Source organism: Marmota marmota, unplaced genomic scaffold (genome assembly GCF_001458135.2).
Source record: "Marmota marmota marmota unplaced genomic scaffold, marMar, whole genome shotgun sequence".
Classification (NCBI taxonomy): domain Eukaryota; kingdom Metazoa; phylum Chordata; class Mammalia; order Rodentia; family Sciuridae; genus Marmota; species Marmota marmota.
The window spans coordinates 57,370,407-57,390,117 of record NW_026000037.1 but is presented as its reverse complement, the minus strand read 5'-3'; the positions used below and the strand labels follow the sequence as shown (position 1 = coordinate 57,390,117).

Sequence of the window (19,711 nt, the reverse complement as noted above, 5' to 3'; positions counted from 1 at the left end):
AGTTTTCTTTCTTTGAAGTGTCTTTGTCTGGTTTAGGTATCAGGGTGATGTTGGCCTCGTAGAATGAATTTGGAAGTTCTCCCTCTTTTTCTATTTCCTGAAGTAGCTTGAAAAGTATTGGTATTAGTTCCTCTTTAAAGGTTTTGTAAAACTCTGCTGTATACCCATCCGGTCCTGGGCTTTTCTTAGTTGGTAGTCTTTTGATGGTTTCTAGAATTCAATTAAATTTTAGATCCAGAAAAATACATACGTTAGGGCTAAGGCTGTAGCTCAGTGGTAAAGTGCGAGACACTGGGTTCGATCCTCAGCACCACATTAAAAGATAAATACATAAAAAGATATGTGTCCATTTACAACTAAAAAGACTTTTAAAAATGCATAAAGAATTTTCATATTTCCTAATCAGTCTTGGGCTGCAATAGCAAAATACAATAAATTGGGTTTATAAACAAATTTATTCCTCCCAGTCTTGGAGCTGCAAGTCAAGATCAGGGTAACAATATGACTGGGTTTTAGTGAGGGTGTACTTCCGGGTTTCAGACTGCCAACTACTTGTTATAGCCTGACATAGTGGAAAGAGGGCAAGAGAGAGCTCTCTGGGTCTCCTAGCCAGAAGCTAATCCCATTTTTGAGAGCTGTACTTTCGTGATCTTATTATCTCCCAAGAGTTCCTTTTCCTCCCATCACTGGGCACAAGGTTTCAACAAAGGAATTTTAGGGGAATACAAACATTCAGTCTGTAACAGCATCCAGTGCTCATTCATGAACCTCATATCTGTGAATCTCTGGGCTAAATATAGGATAAATGCAGATAATGGATAAAGCAGTTAAAGTGATGAACTTCATTTACATTTTGTAATGGAAACAGAACAATATTATTGAAAGGATTTAAAAATTAGGCTGAATGCAGGGGTGCATACCTGTAATCTCAGCAGCTCTGGAGGCGAAGGCAGGAGGATCTCAGGTTCAAAGCCAGCAAAAGTGAGACACTAAGCAACTCAGTGAGCCCCTGTCTCTAAATAAAATACAAAAAAAAAAAAAAAAGAGCTGGGGATGTCGCTCAGTGGTGGAATGCCCCTGAGTTCAATCCCCAGTACCAAAAAAAAAAAGACTCAGTTTGTGTGGTTATGTAGGACATACGGAGATGAATTTTTTTGGGGGTGGGGGAAGTGCTGGGGATTGAACCCAGGGCTTGTGCCTGAGCATGTACTTTGCCACTGAGCTGTACCCCCAACACCTGTTTGCTTTTTTTTTTTTTTTTAAATCCCCTGACTTTATTTTGTTTATTGTGTCTTTCCTGCCCTACAATATCAGGTTCCTGAAAGCATTAAGCTTATGTTTGCTGTTTCCCTGGTGCTAAAACAGTGACCACTACATAAGAGCCCCATAAATAGCCAAAGAAGTGAAGAGTTGAATGAAGTTCTCTGGGTACTCAAGCATGGCAAAGGCAGAAAGCAGCATCCTAGGAGGGCGTAGTCCATGGGGTGAAAGCTAATTTTAGGACACCAGCAGATGCAGCCTAGGAGGAGCTAAAAAGGTGATACCAGGTGATGTCACACAGGCTTGCTTTCTCAGGGACTCTGAAAGGAATGCAATTCACACAGTAGCACTGCTAATAAGTGACTCAGAAGTATTATGTGATCTATCAGGATATTTATCTAGTAACTATTATAGATACCGAATAATGACTTAAACAAGGCAGGCATATGTAAAAGTCTAACTGATCGCCCAGGAATATTGGGCGGCTCGGTTTCAGGCAGAAGCTTGGGCAGAGCATCTGTTTTGCTGTTCTGTAGTCTTCCAGAGCATTGTCATTCTCATGGTTGAGTTGGAGCCCACTATCACATCTTCATTTCAGCCTCAAAGGAGGAAAAAAAAGAATGCATGTGACTTTATCTTTCTCTTTCTTCACAGTGCTAGGAGTCAAACTCAGGGTTTTGCACGTGCTAGGCAAGTGCTCCACCCCTGAGCCATAGCCCTGTCTCTTAAACTTTCTTTTGAGGATGTTACATAGAAGTGACATTCATCTTAGGCTCACATCCCAGTGGTGATAATGAAGTCATGTGGCCACACTTAACCACAAGGAGGCTGGGACATGTAGTCTATAGATGGATATCTATCCATGTGCATCTCTGAACTTGGGGATTACTACTATTAAACTGAAGAAGGGAAAGACAGATAATTGGTAGTCTCTCACCAGTGAGGAAGCATCATGGCTGATGCTGAAAAACTCTGTCCAGGCCTTTCTGGTCTACATATGACTCATTATTTTTGACAACATGTGTCACAGATTATGGGAGGCAGACACTGAAAGGATCACAATAACTCCTGTCTCCAGGTATTCAAGTCCTTGCGTTGTCTTCTTGAACAACTTCCTTCAAGTGAATAGAATGTTGGTAGGCTGTCACTTGTTATTGGATTATTAAAAATGTCCTCCCATCTTGCTAGCTGACTCTGTTGCCTTCCCAGCTTGCATGCTTTGATGAGGCAGCCATGTTGGAGAGGCTCACATGGCAAGAAACTGAGGTCAGTCTCCAGACAACAGTCAGGAAAGAACGGAGGCTCGCAGTCCAATAGCCCACAAAGAACTGCATCCTGCCAACAACCACTGAATTTGGAAATGGATACTTCCCCAGTCAGGCTGTTAGATTACACCTCATCCCTGCAACACCTTGACCCAGAAGCAGAGGTTACAACTGAGTTGTGACTGGATTGCTGATGCACAGTACTTGTGAGGTACTGTTTTTTTTTTGTTGGTGGTGGTAGTTTTTTTTTTGTTGTTGTTGTTGTTATGAGCCTATAAGTTTGTGGTAATTTGTTCAACAAAAAATAAATGATACATAGGAGTTTTGTGAGGACCTGCTAAGTGCTTTGAGTGTACCTTTTTTAGGAGAATCATACCTATCCTTTCTGAGATATGGTCTTCCATCTTCCACATGATACCCTCCATAGCACCATACCTCCCCAAAGATTCTCTCCTTAGCTCTAGTTTATTCCCCAAATCTTCCTGCTTTTGTGGAATTTTGCCTCTGAATGGTCATATCCTATAATCTTCTAAGTAAGTTAGATTTTGATAACAATAAGAACGAGGTGATAGAGGATGTCTCTAAAAGCTGCAGTAATGTGACTTGGGGAATGCGAGGGAGTAATTAATAACTGGGAAGTAGAGATTGCCTCAGAGAAGCCTTCAAACCCAGGATTTGGGAAAGGGTAAAGAAACATAATTAGCATCTTCCTAGAACCACCATGGTACCCCAACCCAAACAGCCAAAGGCAGAAAGAGATATTGATCTTTAACCCCAAGACTTTTATTGTAAGTGCTGATAGGAAGGGATAATATCAGTTAAACCTATGGCATCCTTACTATCCTGACCTCACTTACCATATAATCTTACATTCACACAAAATTATTTATTGAGTATATACTATATGCCAGGTACTATATTAGGCTCTGGTAAGCAGTAGTGAATAGTCCCTGCTCTCTTTGTGCTCCAGGGCACTCCCTGTTGACTTTATGTATCTTTTACTAGATTGTAGGTCCCATGAGGACAAGGACCTTGTGTAACTTTCATGGTAGGTGGTCATTATCTTTGCCATCTGTAGAAATTTAATAGATATTTATGGAATAAATTAACATGAATGGAAATGAGAATAAGGAGCTAACACATCAAGGGAGAGAGTAAGCATTACAATATTGTGGTATCATTAGGGTGCAAATTCTATGAGGACTGGAGTTTTGTTTTGTTGACTACTATATATCTCCTATGTCCAAAATAGTGCCTGGCACCTAGGTGGCACTCCACAGATTGATGATGAATAAGCAAATATCCACTTTCAGAGAGTGGATTTCCAAACGTAACCTAAAATGCTTATATTATTTCTTCCTTTAAGAGTTCTATGTGGGCTGGGGCTGTAGCTCAGTGGCAGAGCGCTTGCCTAGTATGTGTCAGGCACTGGGTTGGATCCCTGGCACCACATAAATATAAACAAATAAAATAAAGACATTGTGTCCATCTATAGCTACTAAAATATTTTTTTTTTAAAAAAGAGTTCTATGTTGCTATTAAAATAAGTAAATCATCATGGCTGGGAGACCAGTGGGATTACACAGGTGGCAGGCTCCATCTGGGAACCCTGGGCTGCTGGCTCTTGTCTGGTTTATCTTTTGCTGATATTGGTATTGGTTGCTTCATCTGTACAATGAAGAGGTTGATTGGGTAAACCAAGATCATTTTGGTTGTAAACTTTAATGAGTCTTTGATTCTGAATTGTCACAGCAAGATATAGATTTATTATTTGAGGACTTGCCATCATCAAAATGCTCAGAAATTTCTCCACCCACTTGGATTTTTTTTTTTTCTTGTAAGGAAGTGTTTCTCTTATAATGGTCTTCTAATCACCTATCTTAGGGAGATTGGGGAAATGGTTAATGAAGGTAGCTTCATGAGCCTCACCCTGGACTTAATGAATCAGCAATTCTAGGGATGTAACTCAGGATTCTGCATTTAAATAAGCATCCTAAGCTGGGTGTGGTGGCACATGCTTGTAATCCCAGAGGCACAGAGGCTGAGGCAGGAGGATTGCAAGTTCAAAGCCAGCCTTAGGAACTTAGTGAGGCCCTAAACAACTCTGTGAGACCCTGTCTCTAAATAAAATTTTAAAAAAGGGCTGGGGATGTGGCTCAGTGGTTAAGTGCCCCTGGGTTAAATCCCTGGTACAAAAAAAAAAAAGGTCATACACATAAAAAGTTGAGAACCTTTATTTGCAGTCCTCAGCTACTAAAGAAGCCAGACTTGATACCGCTTCCCTGAGTCTTCTTCAGATCTCCATGATCTCCAACCACTTCTCCCTTTTCTAGGCTGCTGGGGTTCTATGGGTGTGCTTGTTCTTTAGTGCATTGTAGATGATACTTGTTTCATTTGATCCAGGATGCTCTCCGTTTTCTCCTCTGTAAAATAAGGGGTCACTTTAGATGGTTTTTAAGATCTCTAACTCCTGCATGTTAAATCTTCCCAACTAGAATTTATAGTAATAGAACTTATCTAGTTTTCAAGAACACCTTTGATCTCCCAGTGTTTCTGGGACATTTTGGGAAAATGCCATAGACAGCATCAACCTACCTTCTTGTTATTCACTAGGGATCCTCCTAAAGGACTCCAGACCAATGGTGATTGGATAGTTTTAACTTAGGGACACAGAAAGAGGGGCCCATTTACAAAACAAACAAACAAACAAACAAACAAAAACCCTTTGGTGTTATTTGTTAGAAGCTTCCCTAGGCCTGATAATTCCCCAGCAGCTTTCTATAACTCCCAAGATCAGAATAAGCTGTTTTTCAACAGCCTATTTTACTCAAATCACATTCTTTTCTGAGAAACATCTGAGATGCATCTTGAACAAGAAATGTCTCATGGAAAAGAGTGGAGAGTAGGCTAATGACTGAGATGAAACCAGAGGAAGAGTCTGAAATTAGATCAATATCTACAACCTCCTAAGTTTTTGCAGTGCTCCTGAAAAGCCCCAGGCCTCGGCAGCTCCCTTGGGGAGTTTTAAAAAAGTTTTTAAAAAGCAAAGGAGAGGCTTGCTGTAACTGTGCTTGTCTTTTAGAAGTGCCACTGTGGCATTTCTGCAGCACAGGGTGTACGTGTGTATTTTACTCTTATTGGTGGAGTTTATACGTGCCCTATGATATTTAGTTATTAATCATCCAGTGACACTGAGTTGGATGAGTTAGCCAAGTATTTCTTTTAAGAAAACAAATGTTGCTAAGAAGTCACTGTTCTAATTTATGAGAAAAAAAATCCACTAACATGTAAAATGTGATTTATTTTTAAAAATGAAGAGAAAAAATGTGATTTATAATTAAAAAATGTAAATCTTTGGGCTGGGGTTATGGCTCAGTGGTAGAACACTTGCCTAGCCTGTGTAAGGCCTGGGTTCGATCTTCAGCACCACATAAAAATAAAGGTATTGTGTCTATCTACAACTAAAATTTTTGTTTAAAATGTAAATCTTCCATTGCTATTAAATACTATAAAAGGACACTGTCTCCATTATTGTATAACATCCATGTTATGAATCACTTTGTAAGGGCCAGGGATATGGCTCATGGTAGAGCACTTGCCTAGCATGTGCAAGGCATCGGGTTTCATACCCAGAACCACAAAAAATAAATAAAATAAATCTTTAATAAGATGATTATTGTCTTCTTATTGGGAGTTAAAGCCCAATTTTCTCATTTGGAGGGCATGTTGGTTAAATGGCTTCTCCATTTCTATTTCCCCAAAGTAACTTGTAAGAAATGTTTCAGGCTAGATTTGCTTATTTTCCATCTCACACATGATTAGAATAAGCAATGTCTTAAGCCAGTGGTTCTCAAACTGTAGGGTGTCTTGGAATACCTGGAAGACTTAAGACAGACTTCTAGGCCCCCTGAGTTTCTTAGTCAGTCTAGGGGTTGAACTCACAATTTGGATTTCTAACAAGTGATCTCAAGTGATGCTGATGCTGCTGAGCTGGGGACCCTGCTTTCCTTTACCATCAGCTCTGTGTGAAAAATCCAATTGGGTTCTGAATACTGCAGATGCAGTTTGTGGATTGTTTTTGAAAGCAGAATGTCCATTTGTGGAATGAAACAGTTCATCAGTGTTACCTGAAGCAGCTGGGTTTGGTTATGGGGAGCTCAAAAGGGTACGGTGATGCCTTTCATTGTTCATGTCAGCAGAGTCTGGTGCCTCCAACAAGGAGACACGGAGGTTCAGGAAGGTACTTGGATGACTTTGCAGAGGGAGTAGGCCCCCAAAGATGTGTGTCTTCAAGCTCAACAGAGTTGAGCAGTAATGACACTGTGGTGGCCGCTGTCACACTCTTGGTGTAGGACAAAGACAGAACTGTCCCTAGACCCCATCAAGGATTGTGGCATTAGTAGCCATAGTCCCCAAGCTGCAGGATGTAAAGAAGACCTTCCTCCAGACTCTCAGGATGAATGTGGGAGATACCTGGGCATGTGGCATGAGCAGCCACAGTTCTAGAACCACAGGGTGGGATGGGGCCTTCCCCAGGTCCCATGGGTTGAACACAGGTGTTCTGGGGACTATGGCATTGGTAATCACAGACTCAGAGTTGTAGAACAAAGCAGGTCTTCCTTAGGTCCCATGTGTGGTTGCAGTTGTTACTCCTACTTGTAATGCTATTAGCAGCTGTTGTGGAGCCGTGTGACCCAGGTGATAGGTACAAATGGTAACAGGGCTTTTGACACCCATAGATAAGGTCCCAAGTCCAAAGGCTGTGTAAAATACCTTCCCTAAGTCCCCTAGGGCTTGTGCATGCAATGCTTGGGCTTATGGTGCTGGTGTTCATGCTGCTGGAGGTGAAAGAAATGGAGGAGACCTTCATGAATTGAGCAAGGATGATGCTAGGTCTTGTGGCTTTGATATCTTATGGTTTTGGAGGTACAGGATATGGCTGGAAATGTCCCTTGATCATGTGGAGCAAGCTGCATCTTGGGGGCAAAGCTTGTGGCATTGGCAGCCCCAGTCCTGGAGTTGCAGGACACAGATGAGTCCTTTCCCAGGCTCCCAGGTACAAACCTGGGTGATGCCAGGGTTTTCACAACAACAGATATAGCCCCAAGGCTGTGCATTAGGGAGGAGACTTTTCCTACTTTGCACCTGTAGTCTTGAGGCTGTGGAATGAGGAAGAGACCTTCCTTACTTCCCAAAGGGCAAGTGCAGATGGTGGTGGTAGTGGTGGTCGGGGCTATCAGTAGCCATACTCCTGGAGCAATGTGAAGATCTTTCCCAGCTCCTAAAGGACAGGTGTGGGTAAAGCTGAGACTGTCCAATAGTAACTACAGTCCCAAGGTTGTGGACTGGGGACAAGATCTTCCCTAGTTCCCAATGGACAGATACTTGTAGGATTTGGACTTGTGACTGTTACAGACATTGGTTCTGAAGCTGCAGAATTCCTAGTGGGGTGTCTTCTATCCAGGGCGGCACATACACAGTGTAAGGCTCTAGCAGCATCAGGGGACCATCTTTTGAACCCTAAAGCAAGAGGGCATCTAGTAGTGGCTGTTGTAGGAATTTTGGTTCTGGGAGCTCAGAAGGCCCAAAGTGATTTCCTCTTTTGGAGTACAGCAATCACTCAGATCAGCCCTCTCCCCAAACTGAATTTAAAGTCAGTAAGGACCTGTGGTGTTCTCAGCAATTAGGACTGCCAATCTGCTGCCATGATGGGGGTTGCTGGCACTTACCTGCTTACCTTTTTCTGGAAATGTGGAGTTCCTCACTTCTAGCCAGGGACCTGGGTTGAAATTGGATTTTGCTTTGCTCATTTCTCTAAGTTGTGAAATCAGTCAAGGTTTGGATACACCCAGACATAAATTCCTTAAATAGTCTTTCAGGAAAAGCATCCAGACCTTGCTAATGATTCTTACAGTTTGGAACCAGTTTTTCAAGAATGGACATGAGAAGTCAGATCATCTGGTCAATGACATCATAAGCTCAAACCTCTTCCTATGGGAAAAAAAAAAAGTATGCCATCCAAGCAAGTAACTTCTCCTCCCCTCTCCCTTCCCATAAATTCCCCTGCTATCAAATGATTGGGGAGGCAGATCTGAGCTTCTAGCTCCTGGTCTGCTTACTGGTTGGCTGTGCAATAAAGCCTCTTATTTTTTTTTTTAAATTTTTTAGTTATATATAGGCACAATATCTTTATTTTATTTATTTTTATGTGGTGCTGAGGATGGAACCCAGGGCCTCTCATGTGTGAGGCAAGCATTCTGCTACTGAGCCACAACCCTAGCCCCAAACCTCTTGTTTTTGCAAAATCCTGATGCCATGTGTATTGGTTTCTATGTGCATTGAGCACTAAATGATTGCACAGTATCAACTCTGGCAACTCAGATGGGACTTTTGAGTCCTTGGTTTCTCTGTGACACCCTTGGCAGGAAGTGGCTCTGGATGCTGACCTTCAGTGGCCACGTGGACTGATGTTACTCTGGAAGCTGAGACACCTGAACCTGCTGCCGAGCTGCTGGCCCTTGGCTCCAACTTCTTTTTGTAAAAAGAAACTGCTACAAGACACTGCCACAAGAACAAAATGTCTTTGGGTGAGCCTGTTAAGGGTGATTTTGCTTGAACTGCCTCTCTGGTTTTGATTTTGGGGGTAAAAATAATCCCTTCAGGAAACCAGCTATATTCTGGTCTCTGGGATTTGGGTTTTGAGGCAGAATGTTTCACCCAGGGGCTGCTCATCTGTCATATGCTCTGGTCTGGGAGTGCACTCTTATTTAATATAATTATTATTTTATGCATTCTTTTGTCTATAGTTAATCTGTTTTCTTGGTCTGTTTATAATTGGATTGATAGAAGCTAAGAAATTTGGTGGCTTTGGCAATAGTCCTATTAGAAATCTATCTGCAGGTGGGTCTTTTGGACACTAAAAAAAGAGACAAATACCCCTCCATCTCATCTGGGATCCCTTAGGTGACCAGAGACTCTACAAAGATGTCAGTAACTTATCTAGGATGTGAAGTGGTCTTACAAGAAACCATTTCAGAAGAATATCCCATCTAGGAGGTACAATAAGGGAGTGGTAATCCTGTGCCTTGTGCTACCCTACACCCCTTAGTGTTTGGGGCTTTCTAAGATGCATAAAAGGGGGCTGGGGTTGTGGCTCAGTGATTGAGCACTTGCCTAGCAAGTGTGAGGCCCTGGGTTGGATCCTCAGCACTGCATAAAAATAAATAAAATAAAGGCATTAAAAAAAGATGCATAAAAAAGGATATCCAGCCCATTGATGACTCTGGGAAGGAAGACCCTGAAGCAGCACATTACCAACCCAAAACATTGCCTGAGCACTGGCTCTTGGAAGCCTCTCACAAAAGGGTCCTGAGACACTGAGATGGTATTGGGCAGAATATAACTCAAATACTTCAAGGTAAACTTCCCCAGAATTCTTGGGAATAGCTTTTGCAGGGGTTCTCATGGTGGCTCTCTTTTTTGGCAGGGTTTTCTCTTATACTTTTAACATCATTAAGCTCATGGTAAATCTTTTGGCCTTTTTATAAAAAAGTGAATTCACTTTTGGTTCTGCACACCTAGGTTAATTTTTTGAGTGGCATGCCTAATTGAAAACTCTCTTGCACTTTTAAATACACTGAGCTCATGGTAAATCTTATGGATAAAAAAATTTAAGATAATTTTTAAACTACAATTGTAATGTTAAACATGGAAAGGCTTTTAGCATTTTCTTTTTCTCTGCCTATTTTTAAAAATTTTTTTAAAAATGTTTATTTTTTAGTTTTAGGTGAACACAATATCTTTATTTTACATTTATGTGGTGCTGAGGATTGAACCCAGTGCCTCTTGCATGCTAGGCAAACGCTCTACCACTGAGCCACAACCCCAGGCCCTCTCTGCCTGTTTTAAATGTGTTGATTATTCAAGGTTGTCTGGAGTTTCAGCCAGTCCTACCTAAAATGTAAACATCTAAGAGTTAACTCCTAGACTCATTGGGGACTGAGAAGAGGAAGAAAAGGTAAAGTTCTTTTTGCTGCTGTTGTTTTAAATAAGAAGCTAGGGGTATTTTATTTACCTAAAAAATTTGGTCAAAGCTTACTTAAATTTTTGCCATAAGAACTTGTTTCATTTTGTCATGAATATAATTTGGATTCACCTCTTTTTATAAACTGGTAAATTTGTTACTACATTTGTCTCATGACTAAAATGAAAGCTGTAAAACTTTTATTTGTATGTATGTTTCTGTGTGTTACCTTTGAGTACATGTTATATAGCGTCTATATGATAAAATCTCCCTGTATTCAAACAGTTTTACAGATAGGTGAATGTACGTAAAAAACTATTATCCAAATGTCTTTAGTTCAAAGTTATTAGCATACATTTTTACCTGAGTTTGCTAGTCGGGTAGTGTTATATTTATCTTGGTTAGATATTAATAAATATAAAACATTTGAATCACTCTAAATAAGTTAAAGTACTGAAACACCAATTATTAGATATGTTTAAGCATTTCTTCACTGCTTAAGTTTTATAAAACAGGATAATACATATGGACCATAAATGTGTTTTCATAAGTTTTTGGTGTATGGCAAAGAAAGACTGTTTTCTTCATAGGACTTAATGAAAGTTACTAAGAGTTTAAATTCTAATTAACACATGTAATTCTATATGCAAAGGACACACAAATAATGTGTTTTAATAATAAACTAAGAAAGAACAAAATATATTATTTTGTTGAAGAAAAAATTATTTAAGATGAGAAGGGATTTGGTGTGGCATAAAAATTTTTATCTTAGAATTAAATGACTGGTTGAACTCAGTGGTAGAGCTCTTGCCTAGCATGTGTGAGGCATTGGGGTTCGATCCTCAGCACCAATTAAAAATAAATAAATAAAATAAAGGTACTGTGTCATCTACAATTAAAATTATTTTTAAAATAAAATGACTGGATTGTTTCAGATAGAAAGAAAATGAAAAGGTGAGACTAAAGGTTTAAGCAAGTCATAGAGAACCTAATCAGGTCAGAGGTTTATAAAGAGCAAATCTTAGAAAATGTGTGTGACCAAGTTGGAAATGTATGCTAGTAGTTTGTGCTCATTTATCATAAACCGATCTGAATAGAATTCCTTGGGATATTTTATCATATAGACACTATCATGTACTCCAAGTAACACACAGAAAATATAATTTAAAAATTGTATTTTTAAAAATTTGCACATTATATGTGGATATAAAATCAGAATTCAATTTTCTACATTTAAGGCAACAAGGATTTCTTAAAATATTGACCTGTTTTTAGTAAAATTTGTAAAAGTCTGATGATTCTTGTATAATGTTATTAGTTAATGATTGTTAGCTTAAAATGCTGTATGCAGGGTTGTTTGTGTGTGTGTGTGTGAGAGAGAGAACTGCTGAAGTCTCATCAAAATTCTCAGCATGGGGTTGGGGTTGAAGCTCAGTGGTAGAGCGCTTGCCTAGCACAGGTGAGGCACTGGGTTAGATCCTCAGTGCTAAATAAAAATAAATAAAGGTATTGTGTCCATCTACAACTAAAAATAATTTTAAAAAGTGTTTTTCAGCATGGCTGTCTGAAACTGTTATCCATATTTTTTTCTCTAAAGCATACAATCAGATTTATGGTTTGTGGTTGGTCCTAGGGATTGAGCCCAAAGGTGCTTTACCACTGAACTACACCAAAGTCTGTTTGTTTTGAGACAAGTCCTTGCTAAATTGCCCAGGATGTCCTGGAACCTGCAATCCTCCTGCCTAAGTCTCCTTAAACCTGCTGGGACTGCAGGTCTGTGCCACCATGCTGGGCTAATCAGGTACTTTATATATAGTTTTCTGATAAAATTCATTTCATTATCAAATTTTTCTTTGATTGTCTTTGATAAAACGGCATGACTGTAGAAAATTATGCTTGTTAACTATAATACAAAGTGGATTTGTTTTGCTTGTCCTCTTTTGTTTTATATTTTTCTTTTCAGACTTTTGTAGCTATTGCCTGTCAAAATCCTGTAGAAATATAATTTCTAATAAATTTGTACTGGCCCAGTGCTTTGAAATGAGGTGCATTATCTACAGAATAGATAGTTCATAATGAATTCCAGGTAAGCTAAGCCTGAGGATCACGCCTTTACTCTTTGCTGCTCCAGTGTGGCTAAGAGTCATGACGCTAACTCCCAGTCATGACGCTAACTCCCAGTCATCAACCATTTTCCCTCCTACGTGGAACCATAGGAGGGACAGGTCCATCCCAGCACGGAGGGACAATCAAAATCTAACTATAGGATGGTCAATCAGCAAACCTTTAAAGAGAACAGAAGAGGCGGAATGTGAAAGTTGTCAGAATCAAAATGAAGTTGCTTATGTATCCCTACCAAAAAGTAAATAAATCCAGAAAGTGACGAAGGAAGGTTCTTACATGTGATTATCTGATAATAACTATCATGAAAGATTCTGCAAGACCACAAGTTTGCAGAGGCCACTACAACCTTATGCAGAAAGTTATTCTATAGGTATATCTGCTCAGTAATTGTTTGACCTTGGATTGACACCATTCATGAATCACTGGGCCAGGGATTATTGTTTGGAATATCTGATATAATCCTCACTTTTGTCTGTAAAGTTTTCCTTTTTCCATGTAGTTTTTTTTTTTTTTCCTTTTTTAAATATTTATTTATTTATTTATTTTAGTTTTCGGCGGGCACAACATCTTTGTTTGTATGTGGTGCTGAGGATCGAACCCGGGCCGCACACATGCCAGGCGAGCGCGCTACCGCTTGAGCCACATCCCCAGCCCTCCATGTAGTTCTTGAATAACCAGGTTATTCTCAACTACCGGCTAACCAAGCAAGGAAGAATACGCACAGTCACATGTACCACTTACTGTACTTACATTAACACTTGGAGAAAAGTAAAACCTGGCTGATCTACCATGCGGCCTGCGCATTGGTTTCATTAATGAGGTTCTTGGCATAAAAGTTAGCTAGCAGAGATCGAAATAAAACACACAGACTGTTACCTTTTTCTATGACCAGGTCCGAGATGGCTCCCCTCTCTGGCTCCAACCTCGAACCACCCTTAGGGCAGCAAGGATTACTCAGGGCTAGCAGGAGAGAGAGAGCGAGCACGCCAGGGAGTAGCCTTTTATTGGGGAACAAGAAATTCAGGGGATAATTCCATCCAATGAAGGTTGAGGGGGGGCCCGCACGTGGTTTAACAAGAAACATTTAAAGCCATACATTCCCTGGCCCCCAAAGAAGGGGGGTGTGTGCTGGTCACACCCAGACATAAATTCCTTAAATAGTAAACTTCTCTTTCAGGAAAAGCATCCAGATTGTCCACTAACAATTCTTATAGTTTGGAACCAGTTTTTCAAGTATGGACAAAAGAAGTAGCAGCCAACTGTCTGTCAATGACATCACAAACTCAAACCCCCAGGCAGAATATAACTCACTCCTGAAAAGCACATGACCTATGAAGAAGCAAGCCACCCAAACAACAAGCAGCTTCTCCCTCTTACCCATATATACCCCTGCTACCGAGGACTGATCAGGGAGGCAGATCTGAGCTCCTGGTTACCTTGTTTGTTGATTGTGCAATAAAGTCTTTTCCTTTTGCAAAACCTGATACCATGGTGTTATCGGTGGACAGCAAGAAGCCCTAGCTTGGTAACAGTTCTTTCCTTCTCTCCATGCTGTTTAGGATTCTGATCCCCATCTTGCTGATTTCCAGAGTTCTCCCTTAATCACTCTCAAAATAGTTTTTTCTTTGTTGTCCTAATTGTTCTCTGTGGCAAGGTTGCACACCTCTATTCAGCCATCTTGGTGGCACTCACTGTGCTAATTAAACCTACTTGTCAGTAAAGTATAGGTAACTCTCAATATACTTGTGAGATACTGATTTATCCTAGATTACTTTTGTTCCCATTTAATGCCTTTGACTAAGAACTATACTTTTTAAAAACTAGACTTCTGAAATCAGATGCCAGAGTGCCAAGCTGTTGCATTGTGAGTAGCTGTCATCATTTATTTTGAACTTTCTCACTTACAGATTTTAGGTTTGAAGCATTTCAGCTTTGGAGGAGACCATAAAGATCATGCAGGTCCAAAGGTCCTCAGTCAAAGCCCACAGCTCCTCTACAGCCCATTCATACTCACCTTTGGTTTAAAACAAAACAGAAAGTAAACAAATAAAACAACACTTAAACCTGGGAGGTGAGGAAAGCACCTTTCTCCCTAGGGGTCCATTCTAAGTTTGAGAAGGTGTTCAAACCTTGCCTCCTTTCCGTTTTCTACCTAATGGTTTTATATGAATCCCTTTCAATATTCTGTGTAGACAGAATATTCCCCATGTCTCTTATTCCCAAGGATTTGTTTTCCTTTCCCTCACTTCTACCTGGAAGAGAAGAAATGGGGCGGCTCAAGCCTCACAACTTCCGGTTCCTGGCCGTTCCAGACATACATGCTTGCTCTTGACAAGTCTGAACTGTAATTGATGGAGTGCTTTCTCCTCAGAGAACAGCATAGCAACTTCATACTTCAAACCCAGGCTCAGTACAAAATTTGTTACCATGATGACTTTCTTAGCAGTTGTCTGTGTACTATCAAGAAATGGTATGGATTTCCTCAAGGATCAACAGGAGAATAAAGGCTGTGAGAGAAACATCTCCATCAAATATAATAACCTCAATAAGACCAAAAAATAGCTAAATATTAGTTAGTCCACATCTCCCTCATTAAAATTTCCACTCAACATGTAAAGGGCTATATTTATAGATTTGGGTAATCTACTTCCTTTAGTATAGTTTTTATTAATTAAAATCTATCCAAGCTGGGATTATCTGAAACCAAAGTCTTGTTACAATTTTACTTTCAATTGTGGTATTTTCCCATTTCAATGGTGATTCTAACCGTTAATGTTCATAAATCCACAGGAAACATCAGGCAAGAACATAAGTAAAACATGACTTGAATCTACAAATTATACATTGAATTTACCCCTTTCTAAAATTAAGACCAAGAAATACAAATGTAAAAAATACATCAGATTTAAAATAATGATATCTGTGTGTGTGTGTGTGTGTGTGTGTGTGTATGTGTGTTGCTAGGGTCTCATGCACACAAGGCAAGCTACATCCCCACCCCTAACTGCAGTTCAGAAGCCTATGGAGTTCTGTATCACAGGGAGCCACATCAAATAACAGGCATAAGTACTTTGAGAAAGAAAGGCACATGAAACAATTCCCATTCAAGAGATGGACACAGACAGATAGAATATGACATCCACAAGAGACACACCAAATGGAAAAAGCAGTTCACAGAATACAAACACAAAATTCACATAAAAATAAGTTTTCATAGTATCTTATGTAGCCTCTTATAAAATTGAAGCCAAATACTTTTAAAATTAGGACATATTTTCCCAACCATAAGCATAAATGAAGAGTTAGCTCTAGATACTTGCCTTGTGAACTGGATGGCATTAAGCTGAGGACCAGATGTTTTCCATCTGTGTTTTAGATTATGTTAAATACAAAATCGTTAGAAAACACCTAGATGATGGAGCAGTTTAACATATTTAAAGAATCAGATGATATGAAGATTACCTTAGACTTTAGAAAATTTTAATGTATTTTTTATGTCAGAATTTTAACTAGTAAAGTTTTACTGTAAAATAAATTTTTATTTTATAATATGCAAACTCAACCTTCATAACCCAGAAACAACTTTCTGAAGGGTAAAAACTGCAGATTTCCCATATGATATCAAACTTAACAAAAGACTTATTTTCCTTGGGTTGAATGTTGGTATTAGGTAGACAACAAAAAATATTAGTTAATGTAGTTTATTACGTATTGTGTAGAAACTACTGCAGTTCATGTGCATGGGCTGAATTATGAATCTTCAATGAAAATAATGCTTTATATAATCACTAAAGATATGGAAGGAAAAGTCTAGAAAGAGAAGTAATTAAAATATCAGCATGGAATTATACTATATTAATCATAAATGTGCAAATCGGTAATAGGTTGTAATAGTAAAACAACTATGAGACAAACCAAAAAAGTTGTCATGGTCCATAGCTATGTGACTTATCTTTGTTGAACAAGTATCATTTTATAATAGGGACATTATATAAATTATTTTACAAAGTCTAAATTGACTTGAAAGATTGTTGTCTCTGCTAACATATCAGATTCTTTAAGAAAAATCAAGGGAGAAGCAATTCACATCAAGATCTTTATGAAAAGGGAATCTGAACAACACTAGAGAAGAATTTGCTGTTTAAATTACATATATTGAATGCTACCTTAATCAGGTCATGGTTATAGTGACCTAGTAATGAAAACATGTCCTTTTGCTGTACTAATCTAAACACACACATATATATGTATATGTATATACACACACACAAATATATAAAATATATATGGTTTTTGGATGCTGGCAAATCACAATTAAAAAAATTTATTTTGTATATGTGTATTTGTGTACACACACCCAACATACACATCATATATATCATTACCAACATGCAACTATCTAGATGTTTTCCTACTTTATCAAACTATGATGGGCATGTAGACTTTAAAAACTGCCCTAGTTCTTATGTTTTTTCTCTTTTTTCTCATATTCCTTTAAAATTCTCCTCTACTTGTTACTTGGGAGCTGAGGTAGGAGCTGAGGTTCAAGGGCACCTTTGGCAACTGAGCAAGACACTGTATCACACTAAAAAAGGACTGGGGATGTAGCTTAGTGGTAGAGTACCCTTGGGTTCAATTCCCAGTAATGGAGAGGGGGTCATTTAAGCTGGAGGAAGGTAATGATATTTAATTAGGAATTAAACTATAGTTACATTTACTTAAGGTATGAATTTAATTCCTTAATACAAACCATTTCTTAAGGAAACACTGTCAACTTTGCCATTATGTAATGTGATGAGCTAAAGCAAGTTAAAGAGATTTGCAATTTTAGAACCTATATAACTCGGTAGGTATTTTCGTGAATTTGAAGTCTTAGCTACTTCTGTTGTAACATTCTGTGAAACTCTCACAACAGAACCAAAATAAATGAAAAATGCTGCTGCTTTAAAATGATGATTTAAAAACCTATAGTATTTCAAAACAGTGCAATCTGGGGTCGAAACTGCTTTTTCTATAAATGTCATTGTTTGAAATAGGTATCTGCAAGAATCATGCTTCAGCAAGATTAATATTTTAATTGACATGTCTTGTTTAACTTAAGGCAAACAAACAATATAAGCCATATAGTTATAGATTTAAACTCTAGGGGTTGGGGATGTAGCTTGGTGCTTACCTAGCATGCTCCTGGCTCTGGGTTTGACCTTCAGCATCTCAAAAAAGATTTAAACTCTAGAAAAATCTAGAAAAGATTAACATAGAGGTGAATAACAGATATATTTTCCTTAACATAATTTACTTTCATCCATTACCAGAACTATTAAATATTAGTGGTTAGCGAAAGGTATATTTACATAATTTTCCCTTGAGAAAAGCAAAAAACTCTGTTAAGCTCATAAATACACCATTCCAAATTAGCTAATTTGCTGGTAACTCAATTTCTGTTTCCATGTTGTTGATCAAAAGATTTCATTGGTTCACGAGTATAAAGTTTAAAATAATATATCACTACTTTTAAATTTTTCTAAAATATAGCATTCTATATTTGGCATGCTACCAAAACAGTTGCTTTTAAAGATCTAAAAAGTCTAGTGACATTAGGCAATCATTAGCATATTCAATTAATTTTTAACACTTAATTGAATTGTGTGCTATCTTTATGTAAAGCCTCGAATAAAGTTGGTGAATTAAACTTGGTTTTTGGATGCTGGCAAACCCCAATTTTAAAAATTTAGTTATATTAATAGTAGCTTGCTACCAAAATTCTCATTTAAATTTCATTAAATTTTTCTGCTCCAATGATACTTATGCATGTTATGTATAGTATTAATTCTTGCATACTGGTATGTTTAAAAATATTTTTCATGCCTTAAATTGTACTCTGGTTGCAGTTTTCTGAAAACGTATACAGCAGCAGTTCAAATTTTAACAGCTTGTAAACTAATACATTTCAAACTTGCATTTGAGCAGTTAATAGCTTATTTTCAGTATCAACATGAAATTCCTTCCTATGTTTGGATAGTAATATCACATTATTATGGCTTCTTGATTTCCACTTGGAAAATGGCATAAATAATTTTTTTCTGAAGTAACTAGAGCTAGATTTGCAGTGGTAAATGAGCAACATGTTTTCAGCTATATCAAGTTAAAGACGAATTTTACTGTAGTTAAAAATATTTGTAGGTTCTATTAAGCTCAACCATAAGAAAAAAAGTTATTGCCATAAATGACTTTGTTTTGCTTTAAAATTGTATGTGCCTTATTTTTGGTAAATTCCATACCTTTTACCTTGTCCTTTAAACAAACACATGGTTATAAGAAAACTATCTTCAATACCTCATCGGTTTAGATTTTAAATTCCACACTTTATAGCTATTTTCACTGAATTTTATTTTCAACACTTCATCCCTTTGAATACTATATAAATCATACCCGTCAGTAATAGCCATTAGACTCATTTCAAAATTGCTGTTTTTCTTTTCTACCAAAGGCATTCTCTTATATGTGATAATCACTTCAAATTTCCTGAGTTCAAAGCCCTTGGTCTTTTCACTCTCTCACAAGGATTCCTTTCCCCATCACCTGCCAAGAAACCTTTTCTGATTCTGAAGTTGATCTTAGGGCATGTTTCAGCTGTGAGAATTTCTGTAACTTCATGGAATGGAAGTTTCTGTAACTCCTCACATTGAGTTGTACAAGTAAATGTATACTCTCCATCTAAATCAAGATTAGATTAACTAGAATAGGTCTAGATGAAGAATACACATTTACATGTATATTACTATTACTGTTCGGCAACTTTATTATTATTGCTTGCAAAACTGCCACACCCTTGAAAATTGAGCCTAAATTGCCTTTCCTAGGTAAAGAACCAGAACCACTCACATTCCTATGTCATTAAATAGTTCCAAAATCTAAAATGAAAGTAAATGGCTCCAAGGCATACTTCCACAAAGAATCTAATATTCATTTGTTATCTTGTCCATTATATAGTAAAATTCTATTTCTTAGGAGTATAAAAGTAATTTTCATCTCAATTATG

At 38.2% G+C, this 19,711-nt stretch overlaps 1 non-coding gene across 1 annotated transcript; it reads right to left on the bottom strand.

Moving 5' to 3' along the window:
• Positions 1-10,339: 10,339 nt before the first annotated feature.
• On the bottom strand, positions 10,340-10,412 carry Trnaa-agc. Its single transcript has one exon. It is a non-coding gene; the product is annotated as a tRNA-Ala (tRNA).
• Between the last annotated feature and the right edge of the window lie 9,299 nt (positions 10,413-19,711).